Here is a 25,153-nt window from a genome sequence, read left to right as displayed (position 1 = left end):
TTATGATGACGACCAATGGGTTCTCGTAATGAACCCGCCCAGTTTTTATGCTCTGAATAAATTTTTTTCCTCCTCCTCCTCCTCCAAACGAACGCTGCGGCCTAGGTATTGCTGTAGTACCGCATGTCAGCCACAACGCTGTCAACGCTAATTCATTCATTCCACATCTCTCTCTCATCACTAATCAAAGCACGAATGAGGCGTCTACATATCCAGGGAGCCAGTTATGCGCCCTTCCTTTGCTCAAAGCCATCGCCGTCTAGAACATTGTCAACGCCAATGCCAATGAACACAATGAACGCCGATATCTTTCGCTTTGTATGTCCTGGATTAGCTGAGCTAATCCACATTAATTTTTCATTTCATTTTCCTTTCCTTACGGTCCGAATCGGGTTTCCACCGAGATATGTGAGACAGGCGTCCGTTCCTTATATTGTCGGACGGGCCATGCGTCGCGCCGAACGGGCGATGGCGTTCCGTGCACTCCTTGGCAACGCTGCAATACGCTGTCGCGTCCCACCCTTAAAAACTAAGCTTAAGCGTCCTCCAATTTTTTTTTTTCACGACGACATCATAGGCTTCACGTATGGATAGGAAGCTTCTAAATTTCTGGCGAGAACACTTCTATGCCTGACCAGGCAGCCGAAAGTGCAGCATTTAGAAACAATATAGGCGGCGTTTTATTTGTGTCTGTCTTAAAACGGTATAGTTGTCGACGCAATAATCGGCTAAGCCGATAATCAAGGCATAATAAAGAATCAGAAAACATTCTGGCTCTCATATCAATCTTTTCATTGCAGGTTTCGTCGAGAAGAAATTTCCGTTTCCGCTGTGCCTCGCACATCGAGGGGTCGCACGAGCAGGCTTCGTCGTCTCTTCAGAAACCCTGAAGGTGCAACTTCGAAGCAGGTGGCGCCCCCGACGACGCCCGACTAAAGCCCCTTAATAACTTGAGCAAGGGGCTTTACGCCGGAACTCTTAGGTAAGCATGGGTGTTCTTCGACCTTTCACGCGGTCCTTTTTTAGGCCAAGCTGTGGTGAATAGCGCATTACGTGTGGCCAGTGCTTCCATGAGTCAGGCGCTCGCCAATTCTCACACCAAGACAGAGAGAATTTCATTCGCGGTAACCATTTCCTATCAGAGCACGTAAACAGGAGAGAAAGCGCGTCATCTATGTTCATCTGGTGGAAGTGAGTAGGTAGACAGCAACTTATAGTGGGGACCACGGAAGTAAGATAAGACGGGAGCACCGACTCTGACGCACCCCTATGCAATCGGCAGGTGCGATTTTGCTACACAAACGCCTAGTCTACGTGGGGCAGGTCGGACCACTCAACGGTGCGCTGTACTGTCCCTCTCGCTGCGCTTCGCTCGCCTTCGCGGTTGTGTTCACACTTTCCCCTTTCGCTATCCTTCTTGCAGACATAGCCACATCGACACGCCACCCCTATTCATTTGCCGCGAAACGACATGCCGGAGGACGATGTCCTAGCAGACCCATTAAGTACTCAGCAATGCCTTGCGGATTGTTAAAATTTTAGTGGCAGCAAATTGAAATTCTGGCGGTAGGCGAGAACGCAGCTGATGGGCCATAGATCCCATTTGCCTCTAGGCGAAGAAAGGTGAACATATTATACGTGTTGCCTTAAGGCCTGTTTGATAATGAGTAGGTGTGTCGTTTGAAAGAAGGAAAAAATAAATGGGGAGAAATGAAAATAAAATAGAATGCTTCTCATTCAGAGCACGTGAGTAATCTCAAGCGCCCTCCTTAATTTTTTATCCTGTCCCTTGCCTTGTCAGGAGGGCTAAGTCTGGCTTGGTGTCTGAATGCATAGTCTTCGAGGACATAGCACGATGCAGTCCCGCCCGCAGCAACGGCGGATTTTGGCGTGAATATGCAGCCTGATGTCTGAAACGGCAAGAGGCAGTGATTCTGGGCTGGAGACTGGGTGACAAGTAATCAATCTTTCCTGTGTTTTGCCAGGTGTAGCAACATTGACGCGAAGACAGGAGTTCCGGCGATAGCTATTAAAGGGGCCATGTTATGTAATGGCGTCAAAGGCCCGTGTATAGGGCGCGGTGCGTCGCGTGGCCCCATGCAGATAAAATTCGAGCTGAGGGTATCACGGACTCATTTTCAAGCGATCGACTCGATCTCCAAGCAGAGCTTACGCTGCAAGAAACAGTTAATAGCAGTGCCGCGATTCTTACCATCATCTCATCCCTTCTGATGATCAATAAAAACAGAACGGTTGCACTATGGCCGCCCAGTGGTTCCGCTGCAAAGTTCTTCAGGTTACAAATTCGCCAAAGCATGTACTCACTGCTCACTTTCGGCGAGATATGTGCTATTGCTGAACGAGTACGTGGGTTTGTGGCTTATCCTTGTCCTTGTTCTCCAGGAACATCAAATGTGGCTGCGGCCGGCCGGCCATAGCATGGAAGCAGGTCGCTCCAATGCGTGCGCGCGCCCACCACACGACCATGCTTGGAGCAGTCACCATATCCAGCTGCTATGGTAAGCATGAGCGTGCCTGTACTGGTAAAATGAAGCGAAGGTTTCGGGTAGTTGGTATATACTCCATTCATATGCCTCCTACCGCGCAATACCGAACCGTAACAATGAATCGGTGGCTCTTCCGAGGAGTCTTGCTGAATTCCGCTGACGAATTTTTGCGGCGCGGCGTTTTAATGAGTTTCTGCTCGTCTTCTGTAATCTCCGTGGAACGCAATGAGGACGATTCTTTTCCGCCTGGTTTGACACAACTCGCGAGTCTCGACCCTTTCGTGTCCCCGCTGCTCTCCTCATAAGCATGGGGCATGGAAGAGAGGGTCAGGGGAGGCCTCGTTCGTCTATAGTTCCTCTCACGACCAGTTTGCCGCACTGTGGATAACGCAGCTACCTAAGCCAGTCGAGATGACGCGCGCAGCACAGATATGTTCCTACGCGCCCGAATTCGCCGAATGGTGACTCTGATCATTATCATCATCTATCTTCTCATGGCCCTCATTATGACGGCAGGATGATGGCAGATTGCGAAGCTAGAGCAACGGGAACAGGAAATCTCTAACGTGGTCTCGGCGCTGATTGAGCCAGAGACGCAATAGAAACATAGAATAGAATCGACTTGTTTCGTTATCATCTCTATCCTTGACTTTTCTCACTGTTGTGCTCACCATGACCTTCGCGATGACCGGCAATCGCCGAGAGAGCATTCTTGGGAAACATTTTCAGCTTGCCCGCGGCATGGGTGGAGCGGACGTTACACTTATTGTCATTCTTTTTTATTTACCCTTTACTAGGCGTCCTCTCATTCCAGTCGGACGTCCTTTCTTGGGGAGAAGTCTTGTCTATTAATTTGTTGTTATTTTCCTAAAACAAAAAACTAATACTTCCTCGCGCGCGACTGAGTCCGGGACACCACACAAACTGTCAGCGAAGAAACAGCGCTACAGCAAACTCAAAGAAAGTAATTCAATTTCTATTCGCACAAAAAAACATGAACGAAGCAAGCACATAAAGCAGCAAACAAAACAGAAAACAATTCATAACACTGACGGTATCCGTGTATTACCTCCCGACAAAAAGACACAACTTCACATCACATAATGCACAAAACGAAAAAAATGAGACCACCAAGATGTGCGTTAGAAAAGGGGATATTATAAACTCAACATTCACTCGGTCAAGAAAACAGTACACTCAGTAAACACAAAGAAGCATTGTTTCGGTCAGAGCACCCTTAAATGCAACTACTGATGGGTGCCGTAGAGTTATTGTAATGAGATTCTTACTATTGTTCAAATGCTCAGGTGTTTTGTGTTTTAGAATTTGTTCCCCGTTATTTGTTTTCAGATCCTTTCTGTGTAATTTATAGATCCAAGATGAAACTTTTGATTAATTACAGCTGGTCTGATCTCAGGAAAGAAGAGGCACGCCTAGAGGGACGCAACACCAGTTTCGGACTGTGTGGCCACAATATGGAAGCAGGTGGTGCGAACAACGGTGCTTCGACACTTTCCCGTGGGGCGCACCGGTAAGTCCTAATGGGTCTCGGTTCACTGTTGGAAGCATGGCGGCACTTTCCGCTGAGGCACTAGCCCCCACCACCGCCACAGCTATGATCCTTTGGAAGTACACAGTAGACCCCACGACAGACGAACACACAGCGTCATACTCTTGGAACGCAACAAACTCGAAACAAACAGCTATAACGTCGATCCTCCACAATTCGCAATCTTAATTGACTAGACAAAAGCGTCAACTCTAAGAAACCAGAAGTTCGAATTGAAGCTCGATATTCCAGGCTCCAAAATACTAACCAGCTTAATTGTAACTTCCGGTTTATTCGAACTGATGCTAATTAACCTCGTAAACTTCTAGTGTACTGAATATAGGCCGCGCATAATTCCAGTCAATCTTCGGTTTCCCGCTGGTCAGTAAAGTCGGCTGTACTACAATGAAAACTTTGTACTCTGCAATGATGATGATTATAATAACGCCTTTATTCATGGCATCAGAAATACAGAATAACAACTGCCCTGCCCAGCCTCCTAAAGTCTCATATTCCTTGAAACGTCACTTGAGAAATAGCGAACCCCCGCACCCCCCCCCCCCCCCCGCTCGGTCAGAACTGTGCAATTCCCACGTAAACTACGCTGATGTCACGTCGTGTAATCGAAAACTAAGTTACAGCGTGCACCTGCTGACCATCGACAGGACCACACCACTGAGAACCACAGAGTTAATTAGGGCCACAAGGCGGAAGAATGGGCGCTGCAATCTGGTTCCTACAGGAGTAGGTGCGCTGTTAGGGCACAAAATTATTATTTTTAAATTATTGTCTTTTCTGCCGCTGGCTTCGTTTCTGGCCGATTTTTCTATGAGGAATATTGGCTGTCTTCCGTCTGCCCGAAATTTCATTAAATTTAAGGTCAGGACTCTTACATAAATGGCATATAGACTTTCAATAGACTTTTTGTGGGCTCTATTGCCTTTTTACAGCTTTTTTCTTTTGTCCATTCGTAGCCAGTAGATTGTCTACACACAAGAGTCTAGTAATAAATTACGCCATAAATCTAGATTCTCTGTAGGCCGTCTGTAGCATTGATATTGTTAGTAGACAAGTCTAAAGGATTTGTCGGTAGAAAGTCTATAGCCTATATTGACAAAAGAATATGGAAAGAACACAAACTGTCTAAAATAATGTTTGCATGGGAGGGTTGCGTTCAGTGTTCGTTCATGGTAAAAATGACTGTATTGCTAACCATGGCTATATTCAGGTTGTTTTCTTTTAGGTAGCATGAGACTCATTTATTGCCCGCCGCTTGATTCGTACTCTCTGTCAATAACTCGGACTACGTTAGAAAATGCTTGTACGGTAACTCACTTTTGAACGTGCGTGGTTAAAGCATGCCGTGCCATCCTTCTATGAACCTCTCTGTACACGCATTATCGTTGCAGGTTCGGAGTCGCCTGGTGCCATCCTCCGGAACTTAAAGAAGAGGCACTTCAACGGGACCGCAACATGGAAGCAGGTAGCGGCAGCGACCGTGACGTTGCCATCCCTGCATTGGGTAATGACCGCTTCTTTGCTCGTCCCTAAGCTTCGCCTTCACGGTAGCGCCAGGGCCCTTCAGTTTGTCGAAGAGTGCGTTGTTTGGCAGGGATTGCGTCACTGTCACGCGGCTAGCGACGCAACTGAGGCGGCGGCGATACTTAGCACCCCGGAAACAAAAAAAAAACTGGCTCTTGGGCATGACATTCTCTAAGAAAGCCTCGAATTTGTACTGTTCACAGTTATGCTGGCAGCCAGTTGAACAAATAGAGCAGTCCTTGGCCACAAGATCTCCCTTGAATGTGGACATTTCTGCAGCTCATTCGTTTCATGGTATACGGCTGACTCTGAAGACGGCGCGAAAGAGAAAAGGAAGGCGCAAGGAAACAACGGGCCTTTTGCGCTGTCTTCAGAATATACCTTAGCTATGAAGCAGCTAGCATAAACCATGGTAAACCCTTCGCCAAAAGTAACCGGTCTGCCCGGTTTGCTTCACATTTTTATAGCGGAACAGTCATCGCACCCATGCAATTGTAAATCTTTGTGAGGTAAGGAGGAACCTTTTTCTCACCTGCCAATACACTTTGGTTTTTAGGAAAGAGGTGGCGGCTCCATTTTATAAGGGAGAAGCTAACCATGCAGCCTGGTTACATTTGGCAAAGACTGTACTTCTTGTTTCATGAGTCCGCAATGCGTGCGTCACACGACCAATGGCGTGAAAACGCATGAAAACGTGTTTCCATATGGTCCCATCAGCCTTTATTTTACTCTTACCATTAAATTTAGTTGAAATGCAGCGAGTAATCCTTCTTTTCCCCGCGTAAGCGGTTGGCTTATGGTTACTATATTGTGGTGGTTGTTCAGGGTGCAGATTAACAAAAAACACCCCCTAGTGTGTGTTTTCTCGTTAAAAAAGTTCTATCAACGCAATCTTTATGCTCTTTTGTGCGTCTTTTCGTTCGCATGTTGCGCCGCAGTCTTCGAGAACAGACTTCCGTCTCCACAAAGTGGGGTACAAGAGAGGCCACGCCACCCAGCCTCGCTGCGGAATCCTGGCGTCTCGCCGAAGATGCACCCTTGACAGCCCTGCCTTTGTCAACCTGGTTAATCGTCTGCGGTCCGACCAATTCAAGCACCATTTGTGAAGTTACTTGTGTGGACGGATGCTCTCGAAGTGTTAGTCTTCGGTGCATCTTCGGGCTGTTGTCCGCATCGCCACCCGTCCACAACTGATGTTCCTGAAGCAAAATAAATATGACCTTAGTTGAGATGCTTGGGAGTTCGGCTTTGCGTTGGCTTCGTGGACCGACGAGCCTGATGCGCAGGTACATAAGCCGTGAGGCATTTTTTGAATGGTGGCGATGACTTTGAAAGCAGTGTCTTAGGCGTCTGGGTCTGTCTGGGTATAATGGCACATTTATACCACCGAGTTGCGGACGTCGAAACTGTTTTGGTCCATAAGTGAACTTAGTGGGCACCCTTTACGCTTCTGTACCTGAATACCCGCTTAATTTTTGTTTAGAAGCAGGTGAGATAGTTTTCCCATGTCGTATTGTGGTCATGGCGCTGTGTATAGATTTATGAGGGAACAACCATAGTTTGTATGTTCGGCACAGACTACAGGTTCCGTCTGCGCAAGTTATATGCCGTGTTATCATTTCCCTGCGCCGTCTATAGATAACACAGCTGCGCCAGGAGCTCTGTTTTCTTAGCCCCTAGAACCGGAGCATGGCTTTAACCACCCTTATCATTTCTGACATTCTAAGGAATGTATTTGACACCAGGCGGCACTGAAAAATAATCATCGGCACAATGTTCTCCCCTGTGTGTGCCCTGCAGCTCCCCACACACCCTACACATCTTTCGCTGCTCTGCGTTGTTGGTTCCGCCAAAGCGAACTTTTTATAATGCGATGCTTATAGAAAGAATTCAGCAAGAATTCAGCCCACACTGAAGGTTACAAGTCCCGTCCGCCGACACAAGTGAAGCACAAACACCTTCCAAAGGCGAAACTGAGGTACACAACCAACTGACATTGGAAAGAATCCAAAGATGCGGGGTTCCGCGATTCCGCTCAATGCAGGGAGTGGGAGTGAGATTTGTCCTGGCTGTGACATACGAATGCTCTCCTACATTCTTGGGTTACACATGCAAAACTCCAAAGTTACTGAGGAAGGTGAAGCAAAGCGGAGAAAAAGAAGAGTGGCCGCCTGAAAAAGAAGAATCATCATTCTCTGTTTCAGAGCCCCGCCGTGAACTCGTGGCTGCCGTAATTGTACTGTAACCGGCCTCCAATGAGTGCATCTTGCTCGCCAAGCACGAATTCGTCTGTGAGGAACGACTTAAAAATGAAACTTCACGTTGACTGAATGCGGCCAAGATATTGATAGCCACTCTTCGAATTCTGCCTCAGCAAGAATTCGCGCAAATAGGTTGCCTTAAGTCCTGGTCGCCATGGAGACCCTCACCATCGGCCCGGTCCTTTGACTGGTGCCGTAGATAACTTCTCTGTTGTTCCTCTTGAAGCCTTCTTCAACCGGTCCATTTCAACGTGAATTTTCTATCACTCTGCGGTACTAGGAAGGAAGCCAGCAGTCATCTAAATCAAGCAAAGCGTAGGAAATTTTTTTTGTTTGTGGTTTTGATAAATAGGAAACTAGCAGCGTAATCATTTTCTACCTGAAAGATGAAGATAATGTCATTTCGATTTATTTCACAATCGCATCCTTCCCTCACCGGTCCTCCTCCTTAAACCTCACCTTGAAATCTGATGTGCTTCACAGGATGACTATTGGGGTGTGGCTTTGGCAGGGTCACAGCCACACTTTGTGGTCCAAGAAATGTATCGTCCCGGACTTCAAAACATTTTCACACGTGTCTGTGGTCAGGCACCCGAGGGCACCCGCCCGATGTTCGACCCGCCGCAGGTTTGTGGCTCTTGCATGCAGCGGGCAGAGCGGGACGCTCCTCCCCGTCCACATCCACGACCTTCCCGCAGCGTGAGTGCTGTGCCATATAGTGCCACGTCGACGCTGGAGGCGTTATCATAACTGCTACGGATCCTACTGCGCAGGCGCGCAGGAGCGGCGTTTCAAGACGTTTCGCTATGTCTTGCTCCACCCCACCTGAGGACGATTAAATGAGCGCGAGCCGCGAGGAGCGGGCTGTGTGCATGGGATGGTCATTTGGTCACGGACGCTCGAAGTTTGGAGTTACTACTACGCGGAGGCCAGGAAACAATGCCTTAAAAACTACAGCTCTAAAGAATGCCAAAGTCGGCTATGCGCACGGGTCCGTTTTTAAGGACTTAGGAAACTTGCGAGAGATATTTCTGCCACTATAAAATGAAATTCATTGTGGCTAGATATTCAGATATTTCTTCACAAGCCGCTTTATATACTATTGAATGCGGCATTGTGTTTATAATCATTGTGGAGAATGATAATTCGGTAATGAATAATTCGAGAGCATCACAGATTTTCCAAAATGTTCAAATTACTGAGCCTTATTCCTTTGCACCTAAAATACAAAGAAGCCTAAAATTTTAATGCACAATTTGCCTATGCGTTGGCAATGCTGCTGCAAATTTTCGATTACCTAGCAAGTAAGTTCAACATTGAACAGTGCACTTGATTAAAAGTATATTATCTAGCTGTCAAAATTATACCAAAATACCGACTTTGAGCTGTCTCTGATTTTAAGAAATGCAGCTCCACAACATTATATAGCATGTGCTTCGAACACTTGCTGCGGTATCTGCGTTATTTTCGAGTTACGGATTACCGAATCTGGCTGTGTTAGCAGCTAATAATTGACTGTGGAAGTAAGCAACTTGTTATGGTAAGCGTTTCAAATATATATATATATATATATATATATATATATATATATATATATATATATATATATATATATATATAGCTTGTGCCCCGCCGTGAAACAGCCAAGTGGTTTATGAATGAAAAATGTGTAACAGATCGCAAAATTGTTACATCAATAAAATTACACACGAAAATCTCACAGATACTTAGATGAGTCTAGGTGGGCACTGCGCGCTACTGTCCTCTGTCGTGCTACACTCTTTAGATCGACTTTAACACAATGTTCGCTTCCGTCTAGTGCGCGGCCCCCATTATAAAAATGGTTTCTAGTCTGTCTATAGACTTCTTATGGACTCTATTTCCCTCCTGGAGATTTTTTTGTCAATTCATTGTCTATAGAATGTCTACAAACAGAAGTCTACTTAGTAAAGTGTACGGCCATACATCTTTAGACTGTTCATAGATCGCTATAGGATTTATGTTGCCTATTGACTGGTCTATTATATCTGTCTACAGAAACTCTATAGATTTTATAGGCAAAAGTCTATGGACAGTGTACAGACTGTCTAAATACATTTTTAAGGGCCACACCGAATCATATAAACCGAGATAGGGAAACCGTGAATCTGGGACATTTTCTTCTTTCAAACTCTCCTTTATTCCTTCCCTTACGCAGCGGTTCGGGTGTCCACCGAGATAGTGAGACAGTTACTACGCTGTTTCCTTTCCTCATTTTCCTTTTCGATTTGAACCTTGGAACTTTGCGTTTCGAAAAACTAAGTGCGTTGAAGAGAGGAGAGGACTTGGCGGCATGAAGCGGTGAGCGCCGGAGAACACGGGCTTTGAGAGCAGCGAGATTCATGAGGACTAGCCCCTCGTTGGTTTCATAGGAGTTCCGCAGCTCTCAGGTCTTGCGCCACGAGCGTTGCATGTTTCGATTCACCAGTGTCTATCGCCCTCGAATCCCTCGACACGCGTGTACTGCGCACATTATTTCAGGAGGAATAAAACCAAATTTAATGTAAACTGAACGGTCGCAACGTCCAGAGCCTGCAAATTGTTTCAAGGAGGAGAAGTGGCCTATGTCAGCGAAGGTCGCAATGAGCCATTTTCAATACGGAAATAACTCTTCAAGCTGCAGTGGAATACGCACACGTGTGTTATCTACTAATTTCTCTGTGACATTGATCCATACTCTGTACTACGTGTCTCTAAACCTTCAGAAACATGCAACCACATCTTATGAGATATTTAGTGAAATGTGCGCGCAGCAAAATATACATGTGAATCAAATTAATTCAGACAACTCAGCCCACGGGGAACTGGTTTTTTAGTGAAAGGAAATGGCGCATTACATGTGTCATATATCGGCGGACACCTGAACCGCGCCGTAAGGGAAATGATAAAGGAGTGAGGGAAAGAAGAAAGGAAGAAAGAGGTACTGTACCGGCGGGCTCCGGAATAACTTCGGCCACCTGGGGATCTTTAACGTGCACTGGCATCGCACAGCACACGAGCGCCTTAGCGTTTCGCGGCCATCGGGTTTGAATCCGGGAACTCCGGACCACTAGCCGAGCGCCCTAACTACTGAGCCACCGTGGCGGGACGTGTTTATTTTTCTCTCTAATTTGTCTAATTTCTTTGTGACCTTGATCCATATTCTGTACTACGTGTCTCTATACCTTCAGAAACAGGCAACCACTTCACTTTTTATGAGATATTTAGTGAAAGACGCGCGAAGCAAAATATAGATGTGAATCAAATTAATGCAGACAACTCAAACAACGGGTCTGTAAACTCTTTCGCAAGTTCCACTCACGGTGTCGCCGCCACGCGGCCGCTTTCGGTACCGCCCTTAAGATGAAATCGGCGAACGGCGTCCGGCTTGGTTCGGCGTCTTGCACCCGACATCTGCATTTTTTTTTCCTTCATGCAGATAGCCACGGCTAACAGTCTAGCATATCAATGTGCGCGTGTAAAGCGAACAACGTGGACAGAAACCATTGAATTAACGGCATTTTCTGTCTACCACACTGCTCTAACTGTGAGTTTAAAGGCGAGATAGACCTGAAATGCACTCCTTCTAAATACTAAACTGAAAAAGGAACAGATGAATTGGAAAGCCAGTGGCCATAGCTGTGAAGCTCCTCGGCGCGCATTTCAGCCGCAGTGATTTCTTCAGGAGCCCCATCATGCAGTGAGCAGTTACATAGACTAACCTAAATTGTGACCAGGCCTTGACGGAAAAATTTAGCTGACCACACAGGTACCTTTTCTGTTTCCTGCGCTACTCAATGCATACCACGCTTGCAAACCAGGTGTTTCTGGATTCGCAGTAAGCTTGGAGTGTTCGCAGAATATCCCAGAGGCATGGATATCCGATAGCTCCCTAGCTCCATAGCCGATACCGATAGCTACTTAAGCAATAAAGGAATCAAGGAAGTTATAGTTAGGGCTCCACTTTCAAGTCATGCAGGTATTTTGCTCGCCAACTGATTTCTGCTGAGAAATGTCTTGGATTGTTCACAAGTTAATTACGTCAGTCGAAGTCGTTGTCCATAGGTGGTTATCCGAAAAAATCATTGAACTGAAATGCGCCCTGTAGCCTGTCATCGGTACAATGTATCTGCGCTGTTTTGTTGTCCGCTTACCACGATTCCTTGTGTTCTACTTATCTATAGACAGGCAGCTGTGACGACGTATGTTGTGAAGTACGGTGGAATACGGAGCCGGTTGCTGTGAGCGCGACCTGCACGGGCAGAAGCGATGAAAATTTTTGGGCTTCCCTTTATGCTCTCCGTAATTCCTATGTAAAATAAAGGGCACCGTGTGTAGAAGTTTTAACACGGACCTCGAAACAAAATCCTCTTTCTGTCACTGTTTGTTTCTCTACTATCTTGTGCCCGCCTTTACAAATATTTTTGTAGACAGTCTATAGACTGTTAATATATTTCAGTCTACAAAATCTGTGGACTTTCTAGGACAAAATCTGTAGACTAGCCTTTAGGCAATGCAAAAAAATATTTTTGTAGACAGTCTATAGACTGTTAATATATTTCAGTCTACAAAATCTGTGGACTTTCTAGGACAAAATCTGTAGACTAGCCTTTAGGCAATGCAAAAAAATCCTATAGGTAGTCTATAGATTTAGAGTCATACACTTCTATTAGAATTTTCTCTATAGAAAGCCTGCTGACTGTGAATACACAAAAGTAAATATATTTAGGAAGAAAATAACGTCTATAAGACGTCTATAAACCGTCAATAGACCATTTATAGAAGGGTTTTGCCGGCCAGATTTCAGAACCGTGCTCTCTACAGGTTGCTAATCTGCGAAACATTACAGCAACCTTGCACATACATGCACGTGGACCTCTGCCTGTCTCAAAAAAGAAAAAAACGCGACATCAAAGTGCGTAACATGGCGGGCAGAATTGCTCATTTTGGCCTTCGCACCTGTCTCACAAGTGCCGTGCGTTTCCCCGGCGTCTGTATTTTCGCGATTAGTGCCGCCTCTGTCGTGCCTAGTGCTTCACTCTGTCAGCAACCGAATTCATACCCACAAGTTCTGGACAAGAGCTTTTCTTCAACGGGAAGTTGTTTATGAACGCAATATTTTCGTCTATCGTAAGATTGCACTATAAAAATCAAGTTATCCGCAGATCCCTCCTCAGGATGGTCTCAGTTGCCTGCCATTTATTGTCAAAAACGCACCCCATTGATTTTCTATGGCAGTCTTAACTACTCGGTGCAAGTGCAGAACAAACTTTCAAGCAGGTCAAACAGAACAAACGTCTAGATGTGCCGTGAGTCACCGAAGTAATGTGATATCAGGCAGGCAAAACAAGCAGCTGTGGCCGTGTACCGTTCCATGCGATGACGTTACGCGTTAAAATAAAAAAACTGACCCCCAAATCATAATGCGAATATTAGCAACAATATGCGTTATTGACAGTTCTCACCGATATTCGCGTTAAAGAGCGGGAACCAGGTGGTCATTTTTTTTTTATAATTCATATCTAATTACATGCGAATGAAAGCGCCTGAAATGAATAAAAAAAAGCAAAGGGCCACAAGCACCAGTGCCGCAGTCTGCGGTTAAAATTGTATTTAAAGCTTCGCAGAAGGTCCCTCGACTTAGTCGAAGCCATAACGGTCCAGCATCCACTTCTCTAGCGTCAAGAAAGACAATGAAGGTTCTTCTCAGCGCCATCGTTGCACTGACTGTACTGCAAAGAGCCCTTGTAGGTGGGTCAAATACAATGATACTTCCTACGAAACGGTGAAATCGTGTTAACCACTGGAAATGTTGTATACCCCGTCGGATTCCTCTTATGCTGGACGAAACGTGGACTATCCAGTGGCGTTTGCAAAATCCCGTTTGAATGACACAAATAGCCTAGCCAGCAGAACGACAAATGAGATTGCCTTCAGTCTAGGAAAGAACCTCTGTTCAAGCCCAGGTCTTCTCTTACTGCTCAAATATACGAACATGGATGAATTTCTCTATTGAATAACGCCGAAGTGGTAAAATAATATTTCTCGCGCCAAGAAAATTTAAACCCTAGCAATCGTTTGATGGATATTTTTTTTAGTATATTTTGCGGAAAGGACAGAGAAATGTTGCAAAACTCAATAGTTGAGTCAATTTGGCCACCGTGTGACTCAGTGGCTATGGCGCTCGGCTGCTGACCCGAAAGACGCGGATTCGATACCGGCCGCGGCGGTCGAATTTCGGTGGAGGCGAAATTCTAGAGGCCCGTGTACTGCGCGATGTCAGTGCACGTTAAAGATTCCCAGGGGGTCGAAATTTCCTGAGCCCTTCACTACGGCGTTCCTCACAGCGTGAGTGGCTTTGGGATGTTAAACCCCATAAACCAAAACCAAGTTTAGCCAATTTCATAATCCAGCTGCTGCTGTCGATTAGGAAATAGATTGAAATTTTGCTCAAAATTCGACAAGGTTCAGCCAGATTTTTGTGCGAGGCTGCTGATTTATATAAGGCATTCCCAGCCGAAGTCTCAAGGTCCGCCTCCCTGTCCCTCCCCCCTTTCATTTTTCTTACGTTGCTCACCCTTCACATCTGTTTTCGTTCTTTTCCGTAGCGATGGCTCGATGGTTATGGCTGTCTTCTGCCGAATCCACAAGCACGGGTTCAAATCCCAGCCGCGGAGGCCGCGCTTAGATGGAGGCGAAGCGCAAACGGCACCTGTGTGCTGGCGATGTTAGTGCGTTATTCCAGACACCTCCACTACGGCACCTGTTTCTCTCTCCCTTCTTTCACTCCCTCCTACCTCCCTTCCATCTCGGCGCGGTTGAGGTGTATAACGAGAAGTGGGCCGTTACTGCGTCAGAAGCAGCCATATATGGAGTTCCCGAAAAATAATCTATCCGTCATTTTAGGTTCTGCATTTCCCTTTAGTGTCCTTTTAACACGAAATGATGCGATAAAAAAATACCCCGAAGCTTTAACTCGCCGGCCATTTTTAGGATCGCAGACAAGAGCGACGAAAACGCGGTCTAAGCAACTGCCTGCAGGCGTGCCAGACGGCATGCCAGACGAGACGCGCGCGTGTCTGAAACAAGATCTTGATATCACTTCATCGCAAGCCATCCCCCCTGCGACGTCCAAGGATGAAGAAAAAGCGTATCGTCATGGGAAAAGCGGCGAGCACTGTCCGCGCATGAAAGATGCGGCAGCGAAATGCGTCGTCATGGCTTCGGGTCCACACGTGTGGTAGCGCTTGAAGACCATCGGAACGAAGCACAGTTGAGTTATCTGGAAGCTATAATTAGAAGGCCCTTGGGGGCTGCGTAGGAAAAGCTTGGTCACTTATCGCCGCTGTAACCCCAGCGACAGAGATTCCCTTAGAGAAGCTTCTACCAGCGTCGCTAGAGGGCGCGCAACGGCGGGCAGTTTCGCGGTTAGAAACGCGTCAGCTCTCGTCGGCGGCTGACGTTTTGTCTTCTACGCTGTTTTTCTCGTTGTTGGTGGTGGTGGTGCTTGAGTCTTCGCCATTCCCGGAGGCGCCTGGAAGTCGTGCCCATTACCAACCGACAAGCGCCGAGAGAATTATCTCCGAGCCAGGCCTTCGGCATCCAAGGTAGGAGCGCGGCTGTAGCCTCGCGGCGAGGGCGACCCGTGTCCATGAAACCGGCTCTTGGCTACGCGCCAACGTTCAAAATTGTCTCCCGTAAGCATTGGAAAAGAGCGTGTCACTAACACGCATCGCGTACAGGTTTCATGGACCGTCGCCGTCGGGTTTTCTTCGGTGACGGAAGCGCGGTGGGCTGTAGGATTTGCGGCGTGCAGTAGATTTAGGCTTAGCTGACACTAGGCAGGGATGCGGTAGAGCCCGCTGCCGTTTGCGTCATGGAAGAGTCACCCGTTCCGAACGCCGTTGCGTCTCGGCCACTATGTCGTGTCAAGGAATGCCCGTGCGCGCAAGTGCTCTTGAGCGACATGTGGTTTGTGGCTGCATACGGTGCTCGGAAATTCTCGCCACCCTCATCCAGCAACTCCGAAGAACGGACGCGGCCTGCGGTCTGCGGCACGTCGTGTTTCCGCTGCAGCCAAGGTCAGTGGAAAGCTTTCATTGTTGTATTTCACAGCTCCGGCTTGGGCATCATCCGTCTCTGCGCTTCAAATTCTGTGAGGACATGCCTACCCGGTGAGTACCCCACTTCCCCGTTGGCTTTTCTCTGCAAGTCATCTTTTTTCTTCTCTTTTCAGATGCGCGCGGTCCACTTCTCGCGCGTGTGCATACTCGAAGGAGGCCCCTCGGTGTGGCGTTTCGAGCTAGCACCTGGCCCGTTGTGACAGCTGCTCACGGTGCCAGTTTGTCCACGTTCCCTGCCTCTTGGTGCTCTGCGCGAGGCTATTCCTCCCGTCACTAGCCCTGCAGCTGCCGGGTTCGTATACATCGGAAGCTTCCAGAGTGTGTGCACTATACATAAGTGCAGGTTCCCCTTTCATCTCCACAGGTACGCGCTGACTTGGGCTTTCAAGTGCTTCACGCAGTCAGCACGGAAGACTCTGCAAGCTGTGTTCCATATTGACATTAGTGTACGAGGCGTCTCAGCCACGAGTGGTGCACGAGACTCCCCAGCCTGCGGACTGCTGTGTTTGCCGGACGCCTTCCGAGTAAGGACCAGAATTCCAGACCCCGAGTGTTTTTGCTACAGCTCCGCTTTTGTATTCGCAGATGCGGGAACTTCGGCTGTGCCGTACTCGGCACATCACTCGAACATGCTCTTGGTCACCGCACAAGGCACTCGGTTCAGTGGACGTCTTCCCAGCTCAGCTCCGACCCAGGCGTGAAGGCGTCGTGCCAGATGCCAACCTGTTCCATATGCTCTCAAGCCAAATTCCTTGTACTGTCCCAAAGGCGCCGGCGACTTCCTCTATGCACTCACCTGCTGGCATCAGCAAGATGACCTAAATTGCAAAAATAAAAGCATACACATTTGCACCCTTGCCGTGTGTTTCCTTTCACCACTTCTGTGCCCGCTGGCGTCAACTGGTTTGAGCACTTTTTGGCTGACGCAACTGCCGCCTTTGTAGTTAAATTAAGGGTAAAAATTCATAACTGCTGGCTAGGTGGCTTGAGCCACCGCCCGATTTGAAGGGTTCAGCCGTATCCATCCATCCATCCATCCATCCATCCATCCAACTTCGGTGATTGAATGACCAGCGCCGCTTTCAGGGGGAGGACAGCGCTCTCGCTGCGCACATGTTGGGTCCCACTCTCCCGTATAACGCAATGCGGCGGCGCGCAGTTTCGAAGAGAAAACTGCGGCTGCCGCGTGAAAGTCACGAAATCTGGTATCCTACCAAATCAGAGTGGTACCATAGATTGTTTAAACGCGAATCTGAGTTAGTTGCTTGTAAGTATGCCATCTTTCGCACCGAATCTGCCGAGAAAGTCTGCGCTTTCATGTTGGTGTGCTCATGTTTGTTTGGTTCTCTTCTATCTCTTTCCTTTCACGCAATGTTCTTTCACAACAGCAGAGTTACAACGTGCGTCATAACAGCAGTCTTACAACGTGCGTAGCATACTCCAGTGCGATCTCTGGACACGGATACCCTACATTTTCAATCACTTTTCCAACAATCAAGATAATTTATTTCGAGTCGCAGTTGCATATTCGCTAGGCAGCTATTGATAGCTTCTGGTTCGCCATGAAATGAATGTCAGAAGGTGCCTTTTGCGTTGTTTATTTCAATAAATATGACGATGCAAAGTGAAGTTGTGCATTATACCTCCGTTCCTAGAAGAGGAGTAGGAGGAAAAACTTTATTTACGTCATGGCCTAATGGCATCATGACCTAATGGCGCCGTGACGGGGGCCCAGGCGGCAACTCAGCGGAGGATCTGAGGCATTTGTCGCTCAAGAGCCGCCTAGACCTGCTGGACGGCCCAGGTTTGCACGTCACGGTCAGAGCATTCCGCCGCAGCCGCGAGTCACGGCGGAATCGTTATGCTTTTAGAAGCCTCGTCGGGGAATTTTGTGCAGTCCCATAGGATGTGCGTCAGAGTTGCCCTCTCCCGCTGGCACACGCGACACACATCACTTTCATATAAGTTTGGGTATAGATGAGTCATTAACACCGGGGTTGGTACAACTCCCTAGAAGAAATTTTTCTGGAAAGCAAGCGTTTCGCACGCGTTGGTCCAGCCGTCTCGTTTGACTTGCGATTGCCAATTTTTGGGGCGCGCGCGGTCACCACGCCGTCAGAAGTCGCATTTTTTGTCCGCCAGACCAGAAGCACTTGCGCTGATGAGGCAGTCCATGAAAGCTGAAAAGCTAGTGTTAAAACTTGCCGGGCCACATCAAAATTTTCCGGGCGGCTTCTTCACAACCTGATCACAGAGACGTTTCCCAATAAGGCAGCCGTGTTATTTAGGACTCGTGCGGGTAAGCGAGTACGTGAAGCTCTCGTCGCACGTTTTGTTCAGTTTATTCTTTGTTTTATCTTAATGCCACGAAGGCATTATAACCACTCCCCTCTTTCTACTTCTTAGCGCCAGCTCACTACGAATATCCTTGCGCCAAACCTATCTTCAGTGCGTCAGTATAAGCAAACATGCCGTGGCTGCGTTACGCGAATGAAAGGCGGCGTTTTTCCCCAGTAGTGGTATATTATTCCTCTTTTTCGTATCGCTTTTAAACAAACGACAACTGGAGAAAAAAGGCTCTTTTCATTTGCGTCACCAGCCACATCAGTCAAATTCATCACGCGTGTGCTGGCTGTGGCGCAAGCGAGGCGTGCGGACGTGTGTCGCATGGGCTCCGCGAATTTACGCAACTTCAATTCGACTAATCATCGGGCCACCCAAATTTTTGGGAGAATCGGGAAGTCACCAGGACCACGAGGACACCAAATTCATACCGGTAGGCCCAAATTTTGGACTTTTATCGAGGATAGAAGCTGAGACCACGTGGCAGGGAGTTAGGCAGAAAGACGGGACGAAGCGAAAGACGGGACGGAGGAATGCGAAGCCCAGTGCGGAAACGAAGGACCTCGTCTCTGCCCTCTGCTTCTCCTGGACAGATGCCATTACAAAGAAGGCCTCATCCTAAGACCATCTGACGATAAGTGAGTCCCCAGGGACGAGTGCTGAAGAAGCCGAGGAACGCTTTGAATCAGCACAAGAAAATGTGCGAATCTCGCGGAGCGCAATAAAAACTGTACTGCAAATCACGTTGCTTCTGTTTTAACGCGATAGCGTTAAAGTACCCGTTACGCAGGAAATCCGGCGTCGGGGTTGTCGGTGTTGTGAGCGCTAAATAGGTTGGCGCAGAGTGACCCAGGTAGCCACCCCTGGAGAAGCAACCTAGGCGGGCCACCTTGGTCACGTGACCTTGTGGGGTCATCACAACCTACCCACCGGATTGTTAGAGAACTAACCCCTCTGGCAGGTGGCAGTTAAATTAATGGCTGATCGCGAGAGGTTACTCAGGAAGAGCAACTTGGGTCGCACAAGACCTACCAACGGCCCCACCTGCCATCGCAGGGCAGGGGCGCATCACTTAGCCGCTGCACCATTGAAAATGAAAATTGAAAATCGGTTTTGAGGAAAGGAAATGACGCAGCAACTGTCTCACGTATTTCGGTGGACACCCGAACCACGTCATAAGGAAGGGATAAAGCATGGACTGAAATAAGAAAGGAAAAAAAGAGGTTTATGGTTTATGGGGGTCCCAAAGCGACTCAGGCTATGAAGGACGCCGTAGTGAAGGGATCCGAAAAAATTTCCCCCGAGTGCGGAGAAATAGGAGGGAGTGCTCTCCAGCGATCGCCGGGTCGACCAAGAAGGCCTGATTCGGCGAGAACAACTGGCAGCAGTATCCAGCGGAGCCCTGGACTAAGGGCAACCGACCGTTCTGCAAGAAGATGGACGAAGCCATCTGAAGACCGAAGAAGACCAACGAATCTAGAGCTCAGTAAAGTTTTTCACTCACTCACTCACACTCACCTCCTGGGGTTCTTTAACGTCCACTCACATAGCACAGTACACGGGCCTCTAGAATTTCGCCTCCATCGAAATCGACCGCCGCGGCTGAGATCGAACCCGTGTCCTGCGAGTCAGCAGCCGAGCGCCATAACCACTGAGCCACCGCAGCGGGTAGGAAGAAAGAGGTGCCGTAGTGGAGGGCTCCGGAATAATTTCGTTCATCTAGGGATCTTCAACGCGCATTGGCTTCGCTCAGCACACGGGCACGTTTTTTCGTTTCGCCTCCATCGAAACGCGGCCGCCGCTGTAGGGTCCGAACTACCAAGAAACCATGAATGTATATGAAATATGAGTATTAAATCATGAACGCTGTAGCGTAATGTTCCTAAGGTACCACTGATTTTTTTATTTGTAATTCTAGCGCAGATTGTCATTACACAGGCTAGACTTAACGGTTCCGGCTGTTTTTCTAGATCTACATATTCTAATGAAACTTCCGTATGCTTTTCTCTTCATCCTGATCCTTTCCAACAACTTTGGGAGCTGTGCAGAGATTAATTCCTGCGCAAATCGATGTTAAATGTTGCCGTTTCCGTGGCCTCAGTTCAGACGATTTCTGAGGTCAATACAGCGTTTGCGACGCCACAAATTGATGATGATGATGATGACGATGATGATGATGATGCAGTTTTTTTGCGCAAGGGCATCTACGTTTAAAGAGCGCTAAACACAAGGTTTTTGGTCTGCTCAGACTAAAATATGTGCACATGTTAAAATAAAAACCAGGTGTATAGGGCCTAAGAGTAGTATATGCATTATTATGGTGTGTCAAGAGGGTATACCTGTCTGGTGGGATGGCCTAAAGTGGTGTATAGCGCCTAAAAATTGTGGTAAGATTTGTTGCATATAAAAGATGAAGCTAGGTAGCCTCAACCACAGTCCTTGCTTGAGTCAGAAGGGCGATCGAGGCATCTGGCAGCTACAGCAAAGATCAGCACTCTCCTCAGCAGTGAGGAAGGGTCGAGGTTACTTGGAATAAGAGAACTCTTTTAAAAGAGATCTCTTTTAAAAAGCTTAGAAACACTCTTCAGTGAGAATATGCGGTCATCAGCTAAAAATAAAGAAGTGCATTGGTAGACTGCCTACTGATGTCACCGGCGTAGGGGGACGTGCAGCGGTGAGGTGTGACTGTAAGCGGTTGCGAACCACTGTGAGCCGAGATTTTTCTTAAATACTGCTAAATTATACGGTCCACGCAATGCTTTCAAATTTCTCTCGAATAACCACAAAGACCACCTCTACTGATCTGTCGCACTAGCATATGCCCATCTAAATCAGTACAGAGTCGCTTCAAGAGACAATGAATGATGATGATGATGTACGATGGAAGAGGAGCCCCCTATAGAGCCCCCTAAAAGCCATCGGTTATATTGTCTTCGAATTACATGATCTGTCCATGCCCACTTCTTAGTCAAGATGTCAGCTAGGTTATTTTGTATCACCCGCAATGCACTCTCCTTGGCTCTCAACGCTACACCTGTCATTTTTGCTTCCATAGCTAATGCCAACGGACACTGAGCCGCATGAATCGCAATCACCTGTAATTTTTTTTTCTCACGCCTGTCTTATCGTCACTTGTTCTAATTGTAACGGGTTCCCGAAACATGCAACAGTTGAACGCTGCCCTTCAGTATGTACTTCATGCAATTCGTAAAGGGGCCTTCTCTCTTTCCCAGGACTGTGCCCTACACCGCTATGCAATGCCCAGCAGCTGATACGTATCTCAGCAGCACCTCAAGGAATTCGACGAAGCATTCCAGCGAGCAAAACCAGTGCAAGCTACTCTGATTGCATCGGGACAACGCACTATCTCGCGCCGCTTGTTTAAATTGGTGGACACATTTGAGCATCGGAATACGAAGTTCTCTACGGTTGGTTAGGGACGCACAATAAATATGTAATCTCCACGTATAGCTCGTAACGATTCTGTGCAAGCCATGAGTCTATTCTTTCACCAGCTGCTGCACATGACTTCGAGGACACCCCTCTCCGCAGCAGTGGCCTATTAGTGGTTTGAGCATGCGCCTCATATGCTAGCGGAAGGTTCCAGAGGTGTAACAATTAAAGGGGCTGTGAAATGGGGTCTCAACAAAGATGCAATGTGCCTAGGATGCTAAAGGACGCCGCTTCACAAATATCCTCCAGCAAGAATTTTTTTTTAGATGCTCATTGTGGAAGCTGAGTTATCTGTTGTCAAAATTTGAATTTCCGAATCTTCGCGCCTTTCCCTCTCCTCTCGTCACTTATTGCACGCTGAAATGTTAGCGCTCCTCCGCCGGCCCCTCGCACTCGCCCCATCCGCCGGCTGCCGCCGCGCGCGAACCAATGCTAGTAGTCCGGTGCTGACGTAACGAGCGCGGATGCTGACCTAACGACCGTGGATCCGGGCGAAAGCGCAGCACCGCAGGTCGCCACTAGGTGCGGAAGCGGGGGTTTAGAAATTGTATTGTAAATTACTGGCTCGCTTTTGAGGTCTTGTATGCCGCATGAACGCTTGTTGGCCTGTACTCTACATAAACCAGCATTTTATAGCTAACCTCAAACACCCTTTTCAGGGACCCTCTAAGCACCAGGAGCGTCTGGTGCTGATTCGGCGCATGACTCGCGTGCACCATAACCTCATTTCCTGATTCAATATTAAGCTCGACCTCCACCATATCACTGATAATTAAGTAAAATATCACATAAGCAGCTAACTCGTTTAACTCTTTCGCTACCGCGCCATAGGGCATCAGACATATCCGTCCGATTCAAAGCTCCCGCGCAAGAATCTCATCCGGAGTTGACAATTATGGTGATAGTGCGGCATAACCCTTTGTAGTGGGCGGACGCATCATTTGTGTCCTAGCCAGAGTGAAGGAAAAAAAGGAAACGAGAAAAACAAAACAAAACACAGCCAGAAGTCTCAACACACTGCAGGCGCACCGTGACTTTTGTGGAAGTGCTGCGCCATCTAGTTTGTGCGCTCAACAACTATTATTTTGATTCCAGTTTTTGTTTTAGTGTTTCGACATAGGGGACGCCGTGAAAAATGAAACGTTAGGGTGCCTTGATGTGTGCCTCCCGCGCGCTGGCATAGAAGCATAGAGTATAACCGTGCTATGCCGTGCCTTTGAACGGCCGCAGCAGCGTCAGCCGTGCACTCCTCGAAAGCGAAATCTCACACCGAGCAATTCGGCCGGTTGGAGGTGCTGCAGTTCATTGGAATCATTATATACATGGGAATTGTTGACCTGCCGCGACTATATTTCATTAGAATACAGGAATCATCTATTCTGGCTTTTTGCCATCAAAAATCATCATCCGAAATTGGTTTATCGCTTTGCTTGCTTCTCTGCACGTAGCGGACCCGGAGGATTCGGTGGCGGCTGCATCTATTGGCAAGACTTGGAAAGTGTACTGGCTTTCGAACCACATACCAATAGAACTTCATCCATCCTGATGTTTCAGAGCCTGCCCAAAATGCCAAATTTTATCAGCTTTCAGAGAGCAGCTCATTCAACGAATATTCGAGTATGATGAGGTAAAATAAGCCCACACGCGCAATGCTCCCATAGAATTCATTCGTCACCAACCGAAAAAAAAGGAAAAAAAAGCTGCAAGCTCTGCTATCACAGAACCAAACAAGAACAAAGATCAAACGTTATGTGCAGCTGGGAGGAATGACAGATATATTAACATGTGCAACGGTTTTCATATTCCAGTTTTCCTCTCATCGAGTTATGGCTTAGTGCAGCCAATAATTTTTGTTTTTGCTGTATTCTTTTTTCATGTTCTTGGCATATCCGCAACAGTAATTTTAACCTTTCAATCCATAAGAATAGATACGGTGAGAGATTAATTTAATTCATTGGAACGAAGGTCTGGAATGCATTGTCAATGGAAATAAAGATGGCGAAATTTTAAGCTCTCTTAGAAGTTGTTTTTCTAGCACAACCAACTAAGGACGTGATTTCTCTATCTGCATTTTGTTTGAATTCAATATGTCTGTTCGTTTCGATGTTGTTTCGCGCTTTCCTCACGCGATTGTCCAACTGCTTTGTTCTGTATTCGACCAGCCACCGGTGATGTCTGATTTCGTTTGTATTTTGTTTACGTTTTAGTTATATATTTCATATTGCGTTTGCCAAAGTGTCTTCTTTTTTATTGGACCGGATACTAGCCATGTAGGCTATCGGCCGAAATATTTTGTACAAGTCTTTCTTGCATAAGCAAATAAACCTTCCTTCGAACTTGAAAAAAAAAATAAATGTTCAGGTACTTTGTAGACACGGCTCTGCTTTTTGTTTCGTCTGAAGTGTAACTAATAAGCTACAATTTCATGCATTACAATATGTGCTTGGTTTGCTACTTGTTAAAAATATTATTTCACTACACTCCAAATCGTCCATTTAAATAGTCATTTCTTTGACATGAAGCGTAAATATACGAAACATTTTTTTTTCTAGAACTACGAACGATCAAAGACAGCAAGCCTTTTGTGACATGGACGAATGTGTGCATTGAAAATGGGAAAATGAACTGGGTAGATAGATTGTCAAGGAATGACACATTCGTGGCTGTTGGCAATTGCGCCTCCGTGTTTTTTTTTTTTCTATGCCAATGTCAATGAGCAAACTAGTCTAAATCCAGCACCTTGTTCTCTGCGTTTCAAACAGTTCAATTACGGGGCTGCCATCATCATTCACTTAGAAGAGCAAGCCTAAAATCCAATCCTAACCAAAAGCTCATAAAGATGTGTAAAGGTAGTTGAGGATGTAACCCGCTTATTGACGCGGATTGCGACCGCCGTCGTTCTACTTGAGTATCGGAAGAGGGATTCGAAGTGAAATTTCAGCGTAATAGTAGACTGGATAAGATTAATGGAGATCAGATTGCTTCTCCGAATGCATGCCATGTGGGCTTTGCAGATGACCGACCTTCTTTCTTGTCCTTTCGCTAATAACCAATGATATTAGAAGAACTAAAGGCTAAAGAACTTGATGTAGGGATAGCTGACCTGTTTCCGCGATTTACGAAGCGACTTGTAGACCAGGAAAAAAACGAGTATTATATCCTTGTGTTTCTTTTGTCGTATTTTTGCCCTAGTCTGTGTGGTGCTTTGTAAATTATGATCGCAGGTTCATTGAATCATTAAGTAAAATTCATTCGTTCAAATAAATATCTCATTAAATAAATAAATTATATGGGAACTTTATCCCCGCACACCAGATCGAAAGCCAAGAAAAAACACCTTGCAGTCATTCTGACGTC

At 47.0% G+C, this 25,153-nt stretch overlaps 2 long non-coding RNA genes across 3 annotated transcripts; both read left to right on the top strand.

Annotated features, from left to right (window-relative positions):
* Positions 1-3,925: 3,925 nt before the first annotated feature.
* LOC144110731 (uncharacterized) lies at positions 3,926-6,816 on the top strand. The gene is made up of 3 exons (XR_013309913.1): positions 3,926-4,038; positions 5,466-5,578; positions 6,537-6,816. It is a non-coding gene; the product is annotated as an uncharacterized LOC144110731 (long non-coding RNA).
* Positions 6,817-15,278: 8,462 nt separating this feature from the next.
* Positions 15,279-16,846, top strand: LOC144109404 (uncharacterized). Of its 2 annotated transcripts, XR_013309581.1 has the most exons (4): positions 15,279-16,051; positions 16,114-16,292; positions 16,365-16,524; positions 16,586-16,846. It is a non-coding gene; the product is annotated as an uncharacterized LOC144109404 (long non-coding RNA). The 2 variants fall into 2 exon arrangements; XR_013309580.1 differs by having other exon boundaries at positions 15,279-16,292.
* Positions 16,847-25,153: the final 8,307 nt, after the last annotated feature.

This window comes from Amblyomma americanum, chromosome 11, assembly GCF_052857255.1.
Source record: "Amblyomma americanum isolate KBUSLIRL-KWMA chromosome 11, ASM5285725v1, whole genome shotgun sequence".
NCBI classification, from domain to species: domain Eukaryota; kingdom Metazoa; phylum Arthropoda; class Arachnida; order Ixodida; family Ixodidae; genus Amblyomma; species Amblyomma americanum.
This window is presented reverse-complemented; position numbering and strand designations above follow the sequence as displayed.